We start from the raw sequence: 18,958 nt of genomic DNA, 5'->3' as shown, positions 1-18,958 counted from the left end.
TTCTCCGTATTTCTAATCTTCCACCGTCTCTTCTTTTCTCCAGCCTTCTTCCCTCCCTCTCTCTCTCATGCCCTTTTTCTCGCTCACACTTTCTCTCACACTTTCTCTCTCCCTCCCTCTCTCCTTCTCCCTTTCTCCCTGTGCACTGCACTGGCAGGCGAGTGGGACTTGAGATTTTCTTTGGCAGTCTGATCCTTCTCACTTGGCTGGGACAAGACCTGGAGCGTGCTACTGGCTGGGAGTGTGGAGGGGAGGGAGGGAGGAGAGGAAGGGAAGGAGGGAGAGGAAGGGGGACTGAGGGAGGAGGCGTGTTCTGCAGCTGGTAATGAAGACTTCTCTTTTCATCCTCAGAAGGCAGAGTCTGTGTGGACGGGCCCAGGGGCTGCACAGCTCCAGTGCTCTCTCTGCTTCTAACGTGTGCTGAGCCCTGCTCTGCTCTGCTGTGCGCTCCACTACGCTCTGCGCTGCTAGCCTGTGTGACTGGCTGTCTGCGCTCCGCTGAGAAAGAGAGAGAGAAAGGGAGAGCAACTACTACTGCTACAGATGTGAGGCTTTCCCCAGTGCTGACTATACTATACCGCTCCTGAGGTAAGAGTTTTGACTACTACAGCTGCTGTTGATATGTCAGTGTGTTTTGTCTGCACCAGTGAAGTCTGTATGTCTGTCTGGATGTCTGTCTATCTAGGTGTGCGTGAGGGATGAGGGGGTGTGGGGGCAACCTCCATTCATCCCTCTTCCCATCGCAAACAAATTCAGACACACATACACAGACACATACACACACTCTGTCACAGATCTTTTTCCATGATGTAATCTTCGTATTTTGTCCCTTTTTGACAGTTTGGTGATGCTGACAGTGTTCCTTTTCATATGTTTATGTTAAATTCACTCATAATGTGACTTTAAAAAGGACAATAAATACTGAGAATTCTCTACCAGGCCTGGACTAGACTGTCTGGACTAGACTGGGCTGGGCTAGAGTGTCTGGACTAGACTGGGCTGGACTAGACTGCCTGAACTGGGCTAGGTTGGACTAGAAGGGGCTGGACTCAACTGGGCTGGACTCAACTGGGCTGGACTAGAGTGGGCTGGACTCAACTGGGCTGGACTAGGCTGGGCTGGACTCAACCGGCTGGGCTGGGTTGGACTTTTTTCCAGCTTTGATAAACTAGTCTGCAAATATGGCTGGACTGAACAATGATTCGTATCTCTACTGACCTACTGTAAACTTCTGAACTGGACTAGTCTAAACTGTGCTCTGCTGTACTTAGCTGAGCTGTGCTGGACTAATCTGTGCTAGGCTGGGTCAGGCCCTCTCCTGTATGTATGTGTGAGTAAGAATAAGAGAGAGAGAGAGAGAGAGAGAGAGAGAGAGAGAGAGAGAGAGAGAGAGAGAGAGAGAGAGAGAGAGAGAGAGAGAGAGACTATGTGTGTCGATGAAAGACATAGTGTGTGTCAGTGACAGTGTGTTTATTTGCTCTGCTGCGGGGCAGACCGATCCAATGGGCTGTTTGGAGCTCATCTCTGTAAATAAGACAGAGGGAGAGGGAGAGGGAGAGGGAGAGAGAGAGAGAGAGAGAGAGAGAGAGAGAGAGAGAGAGAGAGAGAGAGAGAGAGAGAGAGAGAGAGAGAGAGAGAGAGAGAGAGAGAGAGAGAGAGAGAGAGAGAGAGAAGACAGTCTGCATGCCGTCCTCATCTGCAGCCCAGTGACAGCAGCTTTGATGTGAGTCCTACTGCATCTGTCCCCTCTCCCCGCCGGGCACCACCGGCCACAGCCCCACCACTTCACCCCACTCGCTTTCATCCACATTCCCATGGAAATCCGTCCATATGCACTACTTCAACTCCCCCTCTTCTAGGCCCACTATCCCCTTCAAGTGCACACTGACACCCTGCGGTGAAGCCTTCACCCCTATCATCACAGACTCCTACATCCTTCCCAAGTAGCACGCTATGCCCCATATAGTGCACTAGTTTTGACCAGAGCCCTACGATAATAGGGTGCCATTTGGGATGGAGTATATGCCTCTTGCTTTATTTTCTCCTTTTAATGTTCTGGTCTTGTCTGATCGTGCTGCTACTACTGCTCTGTTTCTGGGACTTCTAGGGGGAACGGGTCTTTCTGAAGCCTCTCCCTCCCGGAGGGAGATCCTGAGTGACTTTCCATTTGTTTTCTGCCTGTGCTGGCCAAATGCTCTCCTGAATAGTGTACAAGAGCCTGGGTTAATTGAAAAAACATAGGCTTACAGTCTGGTCTGCCATGAAGGAGGGAGAGGAGACGGTCCTTGTGTCACTGTGTGAATGGACTTTCCAGAGCTGGCTGGAGAGAGGGGGAAGGAAAGAAAGAAAAGAATAAGGGGAGAAAAAGGAGGACACAGAGAAAGAAGATTATGAAAGACAGAGAAAATAAGAGAAGAGGGAAAGGTAAAAATAGACAGAAGGATAGAGAGAATGGAGTGAAATAGGGGATACATCATGTAGAGATTTAAAGGGCAAGTTAAAAAACCTCCACAAAACAAAGAAAGAGAACAATCTTCAGTAGACTTCCTTTGTTACATCATAGGATATTATATTTCTGTAAGGAGTCTATAGTGTGCAACAGTAGTGTGTTTAAAAGGGGGTTATAGGTCTGTAGAAGACTGGGATGACACACACACACACACACTGGGAGAAGGGAGAGCCTCATGGTATCGTTGGCTGGTCATTAGAGCCCCACTCGGCAACAGTAAAAGCAACACTAAAAACCACTTTACTGCAGTCCACCCAACAGCGCTGTTTGTGCCATAATCTTCTCCATGGGGAGCCTTTGCAGGAGTTAACACCACTTTACTGCAATGCCCCACAGCAGTGAGAGTGACTGTACTATAATCAGCATACAGTAAAGACCTGATTACTGACATCAGGTCTTTAGGGCAGTTTTTTTCTGCTTTACTGCACTTCCTCTTCCGTCAAAACTGTCGAGAGTCGAGAGCGATTGGATCTCACTCTACCATGGTCTGTCTGCCTGCCTGCCTGTCTGCCTGTCTTCCTAGCTCTCTCTCTCTCTTCTCACCTCAACCCTTTATCCCTCCCCCATTTCTGCATTGTTTTCCTGTTTGCGGTGCAGTCTTGTTTGGTGCTGATTGCAAAGCTGTCACTGGGTACAGATGGCATATTTGTTGCACACATGTACTGTATGCCAGTGGCTGCTCTTGTTGCCGTGGCTGTTGGTTGTTGCCAGGGGGGCCACAGAGTTTACAAAGTAAGGCATCTCTTGTTGACTTCCTCTCTGGGTGATTGATTCCTCTGTTTGTTAGGCCCCCAAGCCGTCACGAAGCCCTCCTACTGCCTTTCCCTGTGTTAGTTAATGTAACATTACACTTCACCCCTGTAAACCTTATTATACGCAGACAGACACACATACACAGGCACGCGTGGACACGAGCACAGACAGACACACATGCACGCGGTATGGAAAGATCGACAGTGTCATCAACGCAGGGCGGCAGGTAGCCTAGCAGTTAGAGCGTTGGGCCAGTAACCGAAAGGTTTCTAGATCGAATCCCTGACTTAAAAGGTTAAAACAAATCTGTCGTTCTGCTCCTGAACAAGGCACTGTTCTTAGGCTGTCATTGTAAATAACAATTTGTTCTTAATCTTAACTGACTTTCCTATTTAAATAAAATAATAAATAAATAAATAAATACACATTTTCAAAGTCTCCTAGAGGGGGGTATCAACATTAAACCAACCCCCCCTTAGCTTAACCCTCATCTCAGTGAGGAGACAGCAGGGTTAATCTCAGGAGCTGGGATCAAACAGCCAACAACATAGGAATAAATTACTATAACCCCAACTACAGATGTAGGATCTTAATTTGATCGCCCTGTTGTACAAGAACTTTCCGGCAATTCAAGAAATGTAAAACTTGCAGTGTCCGTTAATTATAATCCATGTAATAATTAACATTTCCTGTTGCTGCAGGATTATTTTCCTGCTGTATCAACCTAAGATCATACATCTGTACTGTGATTAAGGGGTTAAGGGGCATAGTCAGTTTGATCTCACCCTGACTAAAGTGAAGACTTCAGTGATGTGGTCTAAATAGGTGCCAGGAGTTTTTTTTTGTCATGAATTGACCAGGAAAAACTCTGGGCCCTGGTTATAGCAGGATGCATAGCTATATATGGCCAAGTACCTCGAGATCAGATCAGTCTGATTTACCTTAGTTACTGTGTAAGGCCAGGAGTTTTTCCTAGTCGGGTGGGTCACATCCACATGGTTGGAAAAAACTCCTGGCTTTAACATATGCATAAAGGACATGGTCATGGACAATGTTGTTTACCATATCAACAATGTGGTTGTTGGAATGGTTATGTAACATGACAGAGGTTATTGAAGCCTTTATTCCCCGCCTGAGTCTCCACCGTGTCTCACCAGTGTTGAAAGGAGAAGACTGACTCGCTTTTAGCTGCTGTAGTGAGTGTCTCACACACACAAACACACACACGCACGCACGCACGCACACACACACACACAGACACACACAGACACACACAAACACGCACACACACACCGGCCACAACTTGAAAAGGAAGAAAAGTTTTGTCCTTTATACTTATGGTGCTTTCAAGACAACTGGGAACTCTGAAAAAACAAGGTAAAATCATGACGTCAGTGATCTTCTGGTCGGAAAGTCATAGTTCTAGAAAGAGGCCGGAGTTCCCGACTTGGAATTCCGAGTTGGATGACCTTTCAACACTATTTTACCGAGTCGGAGCTCATTGTTTTCCGAGTTCCCAGTTGTCTTGAACTCACTGAAGTCGGAAGTCAGAGATTTCCGAGATCCCAGTTCCCGGCAATAGTTGCCCTTTGTGAACGATGGTGATGTCATGGTTACATCACAGGAATGGCACATTGTGAAATAGTGAAATGAGGTGTATTTCTAACCTGATCCTAGATCTGGTTGTGCTGTCTTAACAACTCCTATTGTCATTGTTAGGAGTTGGCAAGACATCTAACAGCTTCGGTTAGATACATGTGAAAATAGATGGGTTCTTGGTAAAGGTTAGGTGATCAATTTTATTTGGCATGGTATGTTCTTAAATAGGATGTGTTCAGTTCTGACTCAGTGGGGTGTTGAGCTCCAGTAAGTGATCTTCTGTGAAGCATCTGCTTGTTACAACACAACACTGTTCCTCAGCAACACAATCACCATCTATTACACTGCTTACACATGGGCATGGGCATGCACACACACACACACACACACACACACACACACACACACACACACACACACACACACACACACACACACACACACACACACACACACACACACACACACACACACACACACACACACACACACATGCACACACACACACACACATGCACGCACATGGGCATGCACACATCACACACGCACACAACCACCAAGAGCCAGCTTGGGGCATTATTTCCGAGCTGTGTCCAGCCGCAGGCAGCAGCAGGTATGTAGATGATGTGTAATGAATAGGATTTGTAGTCTGAGGCTCTTGAAGCTGGGCAGACTCAGAACAGAGATAATGCAAAACACATGACACAGAGAGAAAGAGGGGGAGAGTCCTTCCCTTCCTCCTCCTCACACAGAACACATTTACCCCAAAAATCATGTGTCTCTGTTTGTCAGGTCACCACTTCCATGTGAAGAGCCTCTCCTCAGCTCCCCCGCAAATCCCCCCCAAAACAGACCTGACTGGACTGGGGAAGAGACTGCTGGGGCTGACTGGCTGGCTGTGTGTGTGTGTGTGTGTGAACAGAGTTCTGTGTGTGTGTGTGTGGTTCTTTTTCTGTGTATGTTTGTGTCTTTCTCTCGCTCTCTTTCTCTCTCTCTCTCTCCCTCTCTCTCGCTCAATTCAATTTCAATTCAATTTTATTTTAATTTAAGAGCTTTATTTGCATTGGAAACATATGTTAACATTGCTAAAGCAAGTGAAATAGATAATAAACAAAAGTTTCAAAAGAATAAAGACGTCAAATGTCATTATGTCTACATACAGCGTTGTAATGATGGGCAAATAGTTAAAGTACAAAAGGGAAAATAAATCAACATAAATATAGGTTTAATTTACAATGGTGTTTGTTCTTCACTGGTTGCCCTTACTTTTGGCAACAGGTCACAAATATTGCTGCTGTGATTGCACACTGTGGAATTTCACCCAATAGATATGGAAGTTTATCAAAATTGGATTTGTTTTCGAATTCTTTGTGGGTCAGTGTAATCTGAGCGAAATATGTGTCTCTAATATGGTCATACATTTGCAGGAGGTTAGGAAATGCAGCTCAGTTTCCACCTCATTTTCTGGGCAGCGTGCACATAGCCTGTGTCCTCTTGAGAGCCAGGTCTGCCTTCGGTGGCCTTTCTCAATAGCAAGGCTATGCTCACTGAGTCTGTACATAGTCAAAGATTTCCTTAATTTTGGGTCAGTCACAGAGGTCAGGTATTCTGCTATTGTGTCCTCTCTGTTTAGGGCCAAATAGCATTCTAGTTTGCTCTGTTTTTCTGAAAAATTTGTTCCAATGTGTCAAGTAATTATCTGTTTTTTTCTCATGATTTGGTTGGGTCTAATTGTGTTGCTGTCCTGGGGCTCTGTAGGGTCTGTTTGTGTTTGTGAACAGAGCCCCAGGACCAGCTTGCTTAGGGGGCTCTTCTCCAAGTTAATTTCTCTGTAGGTGATGGCTTTGTCATGGAATGTTTGGGAATTGCTTCCTTTTAGGTGGTTGTAGAATTTAAAAGCTCTTTCCTGGATTTGAATAATTAGCGGGTATCAGCCTAATTCTGCTCTACATGCATTACTTGGTGTTTTACGTTGTACACAGAGGGTATTTTGGTGTTTGTCCCATTTTGTGAATTCTTGGTTGGTGAGCGGACCCCAGACTTCACAACCATAAAGGGCAAGGGGTTCTATAACTGATTCAAGTATTTTTAGACAGATCCTAATTAGTATGTTGAATTTTATGTTCCTTTTGCCTTGTCTCTCAGATCGTTCACAGTTTTGTGGAAGTTACCTGGGGCGGTGATATTTAGTCCGAGGTATGTATCGTTTTTTGTGTGCTCTAGGGCAACGGTGTTTAAATGGAATTTGTATTTGTGGTCCTTTGGGAACACCATTATTTTTGTCTTACTGAGATTTACTGTCGGGGCCCAGGTCTGACAGAATCTGTGCAGAAGGTCTAGGTGCTGCTGTAGGCCCTCCTTGGTTGGGGACAAATGCACCAGATCATCAGCAAACAGTAGACATTTGACTTCAAATTCTAGTAAGGTGAGGCCAGGTGCTGCAGACTGTTCTAGTGCCCTCTCCAATTCGTTGATATATATGTTGAAGAAGGTGGGGCTTAAGCTGCATCCCTGTCTCACCCTCCGGCCCTGTGGGAAAAAAAATGTGTTTTTGGCCAATTTTAACCGCACACATTTTGTTTCAGTACATGGATTTTATAATTTTGTATGTTTTTCCCCCAACACCACTTTCCATCAATTTGTATAACAGGCCCTCATGCCAAATTGAGTCATAACCTTTTTTTAAATTAACAAAGCATGAGAAGACGTTGTCTTTGTTTTGGGTTCTTTGTTTGTCAATTAGGGTGTGCAGGGTGAATACGTGGTCTGTTGTACAGTAATTTGGTAAAAAGACAATTTGACATTTGCTCAGTACATTTTTCGCTGAGGAAATGTACGTGTCTGCTGTTAATGATAATGCAGAGAATTTTCTCAAGGTTGCTGTTGACGCATATCCCACAGCAGTTATTGGGGTCAAATTTGTCTCCACTTTTGTGGATTGGGGTGATCAGTCCTTTGTTCCAAATATAGGGAATATGCCATAGCAGAGGATGATGTTAAAGAGTTTAAGTATAGCCAATTGTAATTTGTGGTCTGTATATTTTATCATTTAATTTAGGATACCATCAATCCCACAGGCCTTTTTGGGTTGGAGGGTTTGTATTTTGTCCTATAGTTCATTCAATTTAATCCAGTGGGTTCTGGTAGTCTTTAAAAGTTGATTCTAGGATTTATATTTGATCATGTATATGTTTTTGCTGTTTGTTCTTTGTTATAGAGCCAAAGAGATTGGAGAAGTGGTTTATCCATACATCTCCATTTTGGATAGATAACTCTTTGTGTTGTTGTTTATTTTGAGTTTAGAAATTTTTCCAGAAGTGGTTGGATTATACAGTATGGATTCTTCAATTACATTGAGCTGATTTCTGACGTGCTATTCCTTCTTTTTCCATAGTGTATTTCTGTTTTATTTTTGTGATTCACCATAGTGAACTCCTCATGACTCATGACTCCTGCATGCTTTGTTGACTATAAACTTTCTTGTTTACCCAACCATGGGACAGACTATGTCTGTTCCCACACTCGGGATTCTGACTCTCTATTGGTTGCACAGATTTTTGGCCTCCCATCCTATTCTAACCACCTCTCGCCGACTTTGTAGTCATGTTACCTGATGAAATTGCTGTATAATATGATATTGTTGCCATCTAATGCACATTCAAATCTCATAAATCAACACTTTAGAGCTCTCCCTGTCCTCTGCCGTGCCTTGATTGTATTACTGTTGATGATATCTGGAAATATGCATGTACACCCTGGCCCATCTACGGTTGCTAGCCCCAATTCTGACTTGTGCTCTGATATCTGTTTCACTGATTTTTGGTCTCGTAAAAGCCTGGGTTTTCGGCACGTTAACACTAGAAGCTTATTACCTCAAATGGATCAATTGAAAGTGTGGGTTCACAGCTCCAATCCAGATGTGTTGGTCATTACTGAGACGTGGTTAAGAAAGAGTGTTTTGAATACTGATGTTAACCTTTCTGGTTATAACCTTTTTTGGCAAGGTGGAGGAGTGGCAATCTTTACAAAGGATCACCTTCAGTGCTCGATTGTCTCCACCAAGTCTGTCCCCAAACAATTTGATTTGCTGGTTTTAAGCATTAAACTTTCAAATAGCTCTTTGTTGACTGTTTTTTTTATTTTTTTATTTATTTTTTTATGTGGGGGGTGGATCAGCTTAATATTGCGGAAAGAATGTTGCTTCCAATGTAATTGTCTGCATAATTTCCAATCCCCCATATTTTTTGGGGTAAATATATATATCCATTCACGTATGCATACATATACACATATATACATACACATACCTACATAGACATACATACTTTTTTTAAGGAGTATACCTTTATTGATATTCCCCGCAAACCCTACCACCGATCCCCCAATTGGAGTAAACTGATAAACATTTCTGTTTTTACCTTCAATTTATACATCTTATACACATTTTACAGACACAGTCTACTTTATAATAGTTCTCTCTTGTTTGTTCTTAGTCTTTCCTTTATTTCTGTTGTCCGTCCAGTTTGATTTCCACTTGTAACTGTGCTATTTCACAATAGCTCCACACCTATACACATTTCACAGATCCCGTATGCCCTACATTGTTTATCTTGTTATTAGTCCCACCCTTCAGCTCCACTCAACCTTTCCCATCTATCTTCCAACATCATCCATTTCGGATTTTTATTTGCCATATATTTTTCAACTGTGCTGTGATGCTTCACAAAAGATTTGAATCTTCCTATTCTCATAGCTTCCACGGATTGTAAATTAAAAATAAACATTTTTGCCAAAATAATTATTATATTATTGATTGATTGACTATGGCTTTTCAAATCCCCCAGTATTGCTTTCTGTAGCGTTAGTTCTACGCAAATGTTGCAATTCTTCAACCATTCCTGGACCTGTGACCAAAAACGAGCTACATGCGGACAATACCAAAATAAATGGTCTAATGACTCTGCCTCCTCACAGCAGAATCTACAGAGCTGGGAAGATTGTATCCCCCATATATATAACATTCTATTAGTTGCAAGAATTTTGTACAATAATTTAAATTGAAAAATTCGAAGTTTTGAATCCGGCGTTGTTTTGCGTATCAATTCATAAACCATGTGCCATGGAATGGGTACATCGAAAATCTCTTCCCAACTATTTTGCAATTTATATGGCACAGCAGTAAGTTTTTTGGTCCTTAAATGAAATTGGTATATGTTTTTATTTATCACACTTTTCTTTAACCATTTATGTTCTTTAATATAAGGCCGACATACAAGTTCCTTACTTTTATCCCCTTCCACCTGCCTCTTCCATTTTTGTGGTAATGCCGCAATTAATTGGTTGTAATTTTGGGTAGAGCAGACATTTCCATATGTCTGTGTTAGCTGCATGTGTGACATTACTCCACCAGTCCTATTTATGATATCATTCACAAAAAATTATACCTTTTTTAAACATTTCTTCGATAAATACAGTTTTTTTATCAATTACTATATTTGAATTTAACCACAAGATTTGTTGTACTATTTGTTCCGTCCTTTCAGGTGAATTAAACTGAAATTGCAACCAACTTTCTAAGGCTTGTTTAAAAAATAAAGATATTTTGGAAATTATTTCCTTTTCAAGCAACCGAAAGTGAGCAGGTGTAATCTGAATAAAGGGAAAAAGGCCCTTCTTGAACATAGGATGAGACATTCGTACCAATCTACTAGAGAACCAGTTTGGATTTAAGTATAACTTTTGTATGACTGATGCCTTTAGTGAGAGGTCTAATGCTTTAATATTTAATAATTTCTGCCCTCCGAATTCATATTCGTTATATAAATAGGCCCTTTTAATTTTATCTGGCTTGCCGTTCCAAATAAAATTGAATATGTTTTGTTCATATAATTTAAAAAGCAGGTCACTAGGTGTAGGCAAAACCATAAGCAAATAGGTAAACTGTGATATGATTAAAGAGTCAATCAGGGTGATTTTCCCACAAATAGACAGGTATTTTCCTTTCCATGGTAGCAAGATCTTATCTATTTTTGCTAACTTTCTATAAAAATTTATTGGAGTGAGATCATTTCTTTCTTTTGGGATTTGTATACCGAGTATGTCCACATCACCGTCAGACCATTTATTTGGTAAACTACATGGCAATGTAAAATGTGTATTTTTTAGTGATCCAATACGTAATACATTTATCATAATTTGGTTTTAATCCAGAGAGGATAGCAAATGTATCTAGATCCTCTAAGAGGCCGTGGAGAGTTTCTAGTTGTGGTTTTAAAAGAAAACATGAATCATCAAGGTACAATGACACCTTAGTTTTTAGGCCCTGGATTTCTAATCCCTTAATATTAATGTTTGATCTAATTTTAACAGCTAACATTTCGATGGCAATAATAAATAGATATGCCGATAGTGGACAACCTTGTTTTACTCCTCTAGATAGTTTAAAACTTTCTGAGATGTAGCCATTATTTACTATTTTACACCTAGGGTTACTATACATAATTTTTACCCATTTTATAAGAGATTCCCCAAAATGGAAATATTCTAGGCATTTATATATAAACTCCAGTCGTACTTTATCAAAAGCCTTTTCAAAATCAGCTATGAAAACCAGGCCTGGTGTCCCCGATATTTCATAGTGTTCCATTGTTTCCAGTACTTGCCTTATATTATCTCCAATGTATCGTCCATGTAAAAAACCTGTCTGATTAGGATGAATAATATCTGACAAAACTTTTTTTATTCTATGCGCCAAGCATTTTGCTAGGATTTTTTATCACAACACTGAAGTGTAAGAGGTCTCCAATTTTTTAAATGGACTGGATCTTTATATATACCACTTGGGTCCTGTTTCAGTAATAATGATATCACACCTTCTTGTTGCGTGTCTGATAATCTATCATTTATATAGGAGTGGTTAAAACAAGCTAATAATGGTCCTTTGAGTATATCAAAAAAATGTTTGTATACTTCCACTGGTATGCCATCCAGTCCTGGAGTTTTCCCATCCTTAAAGGCCCCAATTGCATCAAGTAGTTCCTCCTCTGTAATTAGGCCTTCACATGAGTCTTTCTGTACAGATGTTAATTTTACATTATTATTAGTGAAAAAATCCATACAATTAGTTTCAGTTAGTGGAGATGGAGGAGCCTGAAACGAAAATATATTCTTAAAGTACTTTACTTCCTCTTTCAAAATATCATTTGGTGAATCATGCATGACTCCATCATTTGTAACAAGTTTTAATACGTTTTTTTTGGTAGCATTTCTATATTGACGATTGAAAAAGAATTTGGTGCATTTTTCCCCATATTCCATCCAGTTCGCTTTATTTTTGTAATATATTACGCTGAATCTTTCTTGAATAAGTTCCTCCATTTCTTTTTGTTTTTCCTCTAACTTATTCTGTGCCTCTATGGTACCGTTTTTATTGTTATCTAACTGTACTGTTAGTCCTTCAATTTCCTTTGTTAATATGGACTCTTTTGATCGAAATTGCTTTTGTTTTATAGATGAGTACTGAATTGCATGGCCTCTAAAGGCACACTTAAAAGTGTCCCATACAATATGGGGATCTGCTGTACCTATGTTATGTCTAAAAAAGTCAGTTATAAATTCTTCTGTCCTAGTTCTAAACAATTTATCATCTAGTAGGCTTTGATTAAATTTCCAATATCCTCGCCCACGTGGAAATTCTGTAAGAGTAATATATATGCCAATTATGTGATGGTCCGACCGCATTCTGTCCCCTATCAAACACTTTTTAACTTTTGGTGCCAGAGAGAATGATATAAGAAAGTAGTCAAGGCGACTAGCTTGATTAAGCCTCCGCCATGTATATCTCACTAGGTCAGGGTATTTAAGTCTCCATATATCCACTAATTCCAATACATCCATGACATTCCTGATTTCCTTAAGTGCCTGAGGGTGATAGTTTGTAGTGTGATTTCCTTTCCGGTCCATAGAGGTATTTAAGACCGTATTAAAATCTCCCACTATAATAATAGTCTAGTGTTGCTTGTAGAGTTGATACATTCTTATTTATATTGTCAAAGAAGCTTGGATCATCATTATTCGGACCGTATAGGTTAATAAGCCATATATGTTTATTGTCCAATAACATATTTAAAATAATCCATCTACCTTGAGGATCTGTTTGGACAAGTTGCACATTTGGATCAAAGTTATTATTAATTAAAACCATCACCCCTTTTGAATTTCTTTGCCCATGGGAGAAATATATTTTGCCCCCCCCAGTTCTTTTTCCACAAAACTTCATCTAAAACTGTCGAATGGGTTTCCTGTAAACAGTAGATATTATAATCCTTCTCTTTTAGCCAGGTAAATACTGATCGTCTTTTCTTATTATCTGCTAAGCCATTACAATTGTAACTGGCTATACTTATTTCACCACTTACCATAATGAGACACACCTTTCAATTATTTTTATCAAAATATGTTTGTAAACGTCCTTTTAAAAAGTAACATAATGATTGAGTGTCTATATAGTTGTACCATGACATTTGCATCTCCACTAAGCAAACCTCCAATTGGTCCCCACTATTCCACCCGCCAAAAGCCCCCATCTCGAGTTGGGTTGTCATCCCAATGCCCGGCAGACCACCCCCGACCCCCCGCATCGCACAGCCCCGGACCGACTGAGATCCATCCTTCGAAAAGTGCACACAGCACCATCCACCGAACCGAAGCAGATCCATTGCCAAATGCATTTCCATCGCCCTCACCTCGATTTTTATTACATATTGCTGTGAATCATCCTCTATAGTCCCTAACATCTTTTACTTCTTCCTTCGCAACAGTTGTGGGATACACACATACACCCACACACATTGAGCCCTTACCCCCACACAACCATAAGCTCACCCTCTCAACAATTGCACCATCCCAGAGCCCAACTCAAGATGGGTCATGATTTACAAATGTACTTGCAGTTGCAGCTGCATGAGAAGGCCTGCAAGACCGCGCAAAAAATGAGCATAAATGTAGAGATTTATTTACCATTGTCACATCCTAGATGATGGAGGTCAAATGTACACCTTTTTCCTGAAACACCCACAATACGGTCATCAATTCACCAATTTGACCAATTTGATTTGCTGGTTTTAAGCATTAAACTTTCAAATAGCTCTTTGTTGACTGTTGCTGGGTGTTATCGTCCTCCATCAGCACCGGCCTGTACCCTAAATGCCCTAAGCTCTCTTCTGGCCCCTTACACTAAGTCTGAAATTTTCCTGCTAGGTGACCTAAACTGGGACATGCTTAAACCACCTGACCAAGTCCTAAAGCAATGGGACTCCCTAAATCTTTCTCAGATTATTACCAATCCCACAAGGTATGACTCCAAACACCCAGAAAAGGCTGCTCTCCTCGATGTTATCCTCACAAATAATCCTGATAGGTATCAGTGTGCTGTTTTCTGTAATGACCTTAGTGATCACTGTTTTACAGCCTGTGTTCGTAATGGCTGCTCAGTGAAACGACCTGTCCTGATTTGTCATAGACGCTTACTAAAAAACTTTAAGGAGCAAGCCTTCCTTCATGAACTGGCCTCTGTAAATTAGTATAGAATCAGCTTGATCCCCCTCTGTCGAAGACGCTTGGACCTTCAGTGATATGTTTAACAAACACGCCCCCATAAAGAAAATGATAATTAAAAACAGGTTCAGCCCCTGGTTCAACCGTGATCTTGCAGAGTTACTCCACCTCAAGAATTGCATTCGGTGAAAGGCTCGGCACACGCATACTCAGGCTGACTGGCTCTCGTTCAGGCAAATGAGAAATAAGTGCACTCAGGCTATCCGGAAGGCCAAAGTTAGTTACTTTAAGGAGTAGTTCTCTCTCTGTGAGTCTAACCCCAAGAAGTTCTGGAAAACGGTTAAAGACCTGGAGAATAAACCCTCCTCCTCACAGCTGCCAATGTCCCTGAAAGTTGATGATGTGGTTGTTACTGACTAGAAGCACATGGCTGAGCTTTTTAATCACCTCTTCATTAAGTCAAGATTCCTATTTGACTCAGCCATGCCTCCTTGTCCATCTAACATTTCCTCATCTCCCACCCATTCTAATGTGACTAGCTCCAATGCACATCCCTCTTTTTTCCCAGTCCGGCTACAAAGTTTCTCCCTGCAGGTGGTCACTGAGTCCAAGGTGCCAAAGGAGCTCCTTGAACTTGACCTCCAAAAAACATTTGGGTCAGATGGTTTAGACCATTTCTTCTTTAAGGTTGCTGCCCCTATAATCGCCAAGCATATTTCTGACCTTTTTAAACTGTCTCTCCTCTCTGGGGAGCTTCTTATTGCTTGGAAGGCAGCCACGGTTCATCCTTTATTTAAAGGGGGAGATCAAGCTGATCCTAACTCTTATAGGCCTATTTCTGTTTTGCCTTGTTTATCAAAAGTGTTGGAAAAACTTGTCAATAATCAACTGACTGGCTTTCTTCATGTCTATAGTATTCTCTCTGGTATGCAATCTGGTTTCCACTTAGGTTATTTATTTAGGCAAGTCAATTAAGAACAAATTCTTATTTACAATGCTGGCCTACCCCAGCCAAACCTGGACAAATTGTGCACCGCCCGATGGGACTCTCAATCACGTCTGGATGTGATATAGCCTGGATTGGAACCAGGGACTGTGGTGACCCCTCTTGCACTGAAATGCAGAGCCTTAAACCACAGCGCCACTCGGGATGTGTCACTGCAACCTTAAAGGTCCTCAATGATGTCACCATTGCCCTTGATTCTAAGCAATGTTGTGCTGCTATTTTTATTGACTTGGCCAAAGCGTATGATATGGTAGACCATTCCATGGGCCAGCTAAGGAGTATTGGTGTCTCTGAGGGGTCTTTGGCCTGGTTTGCTAATTCCTCTTTCAAAGAGTGTAGTGTGTAAAGTCAGAACATGTGCTGTCTCAGCCACTGCCTGTCACCAAGGATGTACCCGAAGGCTCAATCCTAGGCCCCACGCTCTTCTCAATTTACATCAACAACATATCTCAGGCAGTACAAAGCTCTCTCATCAATATATATGCAGATGATACAGTCTTATACTCAGCTGTTCCCTCCCCGGACTTTGTGTTAAATGCTCTACAACAAAGCTTTCTTAGTGTCCAACAAGGTTTCTCTGCCCTTTAACCTTGTTCTGAACACCTACAAAACAAAGGGCATGTGGTTTGGTAAGACGAATGCCCCTCTCCCCACAGGTGTGATTACTACCTCTGAGGGTTTAGAGCTTGAGGTAGTCACCTCATACAAGTACTTGTGAGTATGGCTAGATGGTACACTATCCTTCTCTCAGCACATATCAAATCTGCAGGCTAAAGTTAAATCTAGACTTTGTTTCCTCTAAGGTAATCCCTCCTCCTTCACCCCAGCTGCCAATCTAACCCTGATTCAGATGACCATCCTACCCATGCTAGGTTACAAAGACATAATTTATAGATCGGCAGGAAAGGGTGCTCTCGAGCGGCTAGATGTTCTTTACCATTCGGCCATCAGATTTGCTACCAATGCTCCTTATAGGACACATCACTGCACTCTTTACTCCTCTGTAAACTGGCCATCTCTCTATACCCGTCACAAGACCCACTGGTTGATTGTTATTTATAAAACCCTCTTAGGCCTCACTCCCCCCTATCTGAGATATCTACTGCAGCCCTCATCCTCCACATACCCGTTCTGCCAGTCACATTCTGTTAAAGGTCCCCAAAGCACACACATCCCTGGGTCGCTTGTCTTTTCAGTTCGCTGCAGCTAGCGACTGGAACGAGCTGCAGCAAACACTCAAACTGGACAGTTTTATCTCAATCTCTTCATTCAAAGACTCAATCATGGACACTCTTACTGATAGTTGTGGCTGCTTTGCGTGATGTATTGTTGTCTCTACCTTCTTGCCCTTTGTTTTGTGCTGCAAACATGTTGTGCTGCTGCCATGTTGTGATGCTACCATGTATTTGTCATGTTGTGATGCTACCATGTATTTGTCATGTTGTGTTGCTAACATGCTGTGTTGTTGTCTTAGGTTTTGCTTTATGTAGTGTTGTGTTGTCTCTATTTATGTAGTGTTGTGTTGTCTCTCTTTATGTAGTGTTGTGTTGTCTCTCTTTAGGTAGTGTTGTGGTGTCTCTATTTATGTAGTGTTGTGGTGTCTCTCCGTGTGTAGTGTTGTGTTGTCTCTCTTTGTGTAGTGTTGTGTTGTCTCTCTTTATGTAGTGTTGTGGTGTCTCTTTATGTAGTGTTGTGGTGTCTCTCCTTGTGTAGTGTTGTGTTGTCTCTCTTTATGTAGTGTTGTGTTGTCTCTCTTTATGTAGTGTTGTGGTGTCTCTCTTTATGTAGTGTTGTGTTGTCTCTCTTTATGTAGTGTTGTGTTGTCTCTCTTTATGTAGTGTTGTGTTGTCTCTCTTTATGTAGTGTTGTCTCTCTTTATGTAGTGTTGTGTTGTCTCTCTTTATGTAGTGTTGTGTTGTCTCTCTTTATGTAGTGTTGTGTTGTCTCTCTTTATGTAGTGTTGTCTCTCTTTATGTAGTGTTGTGTTGTCTCTCTTTATGTAGTGTTGTCTCTCTTTATGTAGTGTTGTGTTGTCTCTCTTTATGTAGTGTTGTGTTGTCTCTCTTTATGTAGTGTTGTGGTGTCTCTCTTTATGTAGTGTTGTCTCTCTTTATGTAGTGTTGTGTTGTCTCTCTTTATGTAGTGTTGTGTTGTCTCTCTTTATGTAGTGTTGTGTTGTCTCTCTTTGTGTAGTGTTGTCTCTCTTTATGTAGTGTTGTGTTGTCTCTCCTTGTGTAGTGTTGTGGTGTCTCTCTTTATGTAGTTTTGTGTTGTCTATCTTTATGTAGTTTTGTGTTGTCTCTCTTTATGTAGTGTTGTGTTGTCTCTCTTTGTGTAGTGTTGTCTCTCTTTATGTAGTGTTGTGTTGTCTCTCTTTATGTAGTGTTGTGTTGTCTCTCTTTGTGTAGTGTTGTGTTGTCTCTCTTTGTGTAGTGTTGTCTCTCTTTATGTAGTGTTGTGGTGTCTCTCTTTGTGTAGTGTTGTGGTGTCTCTCTTTATGTAGTGTTGTGTTGTCTCTCTTTATGTAGTGTTGTGTTGTCTCTCTTTATGTAGTGTTGTGTTGTCTCTCTTTATGTAGTGTTGTGTTGTCTCTCTTTATGTAGTGTTGTGTTGTCTCTCTTTATGTAGTGTTGTGTTGTCTCTCCTTGTGTAGTGTTGTGTTGTCTGTCTATGTAGTGTTGTGTTGTCTCTCTTTATGCAGTGTTGTGTTGTCTCTCTTTATGCAGTGTTGTGGTGTCTCTCTTTATGTAGTGTTGTGTTGTCTCTCTTTATGCAGTGTTGTGTTGTCTCTCTTTATGTAGTGTTGTGTTGTCTCTCTATGTAGTGTTGTGTTGTCTCTCTTTATGTAGTGTTGTGTTGTCTCTCTTTGTGTAGTGTTGTCTCTCTTTATGTAGTGTTGTGTTGTCTCTCTTTATGTAGTGTTGTGTTGTCTCTCTTTATGTAGTGTTGTGTTGTCTCTCCTTGTGTAGTGTTGTGTTGTCTCTCTATGTAGTGTTGTGTTGTCTCTCTTTATGTAGTGTTGTGTTGTCTCTCTATGTAGTGTTGTGTTGTCTCTCTTTATGTAGTGTTGTGTTGTCTCTCTTTATGTAGTGTTGTCTTAGGTCTCTCTTTATGTAGTGTTGTCTCTCTTTATGTAGTGTTGTGTTGTCTCTCCTTGTGTAGTGTTGTGTTGTCTCTCTATGTAGTGTTGTGTTGTCTCTCTTTATGTAGTGTTGTGTTGTCTCTCTTTATGTAGTGTTGTGTTGTCTCTCTTTGTGTAGTGTTGTCTCTCTTTATGTAGTGTTGTGTTGTCTCTCTTTATGTAGTGTTGTGTTGTCTCTCTTTATGTAGTGTTGTGTTGTCTCTCTCTTTATGTAGTGTTGTGTTGTCTCTCTTTATGTAGTGTTGTGTTGTCTCTCTTTATGTAGTGTTGTCTCTCTTTATGTAGTGTTGTGTTGTCTCTCTTTGTATAGTGTTGTCTCTCTTTATGTAGTGTTGTGTTGTCTCTCTTTATGTAGTGTTGTTTCTCTTTATGTAGTGTTGTGTTGTCTCTCTTT

The 18,958-nt window shown here is 41.3% G+C and overlaps 1 protein-coding gene across 2 annotated transcripts in view; it reads left to right on the top strand.

The window, feature by feature from the left end:
- The first annotated feature begins 333 nt into the window (after window positions 1-333).
- LOC129866878 (uncharacterized) overlaps window positions 334-18,958 on the top strand; it is a 97,934-nt gene continuing 79,309 nt past the window's right edge. For both annotated transcript variants that reach the window (XR_008761537.1, XM_055939891.1), the window contains exon 1: window positions 334-588. The gene's annotated coding sequence lies outside the window, so the exon portion shown is untranslated. The remainder of the gene's footprint in view (window positions 589-18,958) is intronic.

Source organism: Salvelinus fontinalis, chromosome 12, assembly GCF_029448725.1.
Source record: "Salvelinus fontinalis isolate EN_2023a chromosome 12, ASM2944872v1, whole genome shotgun sequence".
NCBI classification, from domain to species: Eukaryota; Metazoa; Chordata; class Actinopteri; order Salmoniformes; family Salmonidae; genus Salvelinus; species Salvelinus fontinalis.
The sequence above is the reverse complement of the archived record's forward strand: the minus strand, read 5'-3'. Positions and strand labels throughout refer to the sequence as shown.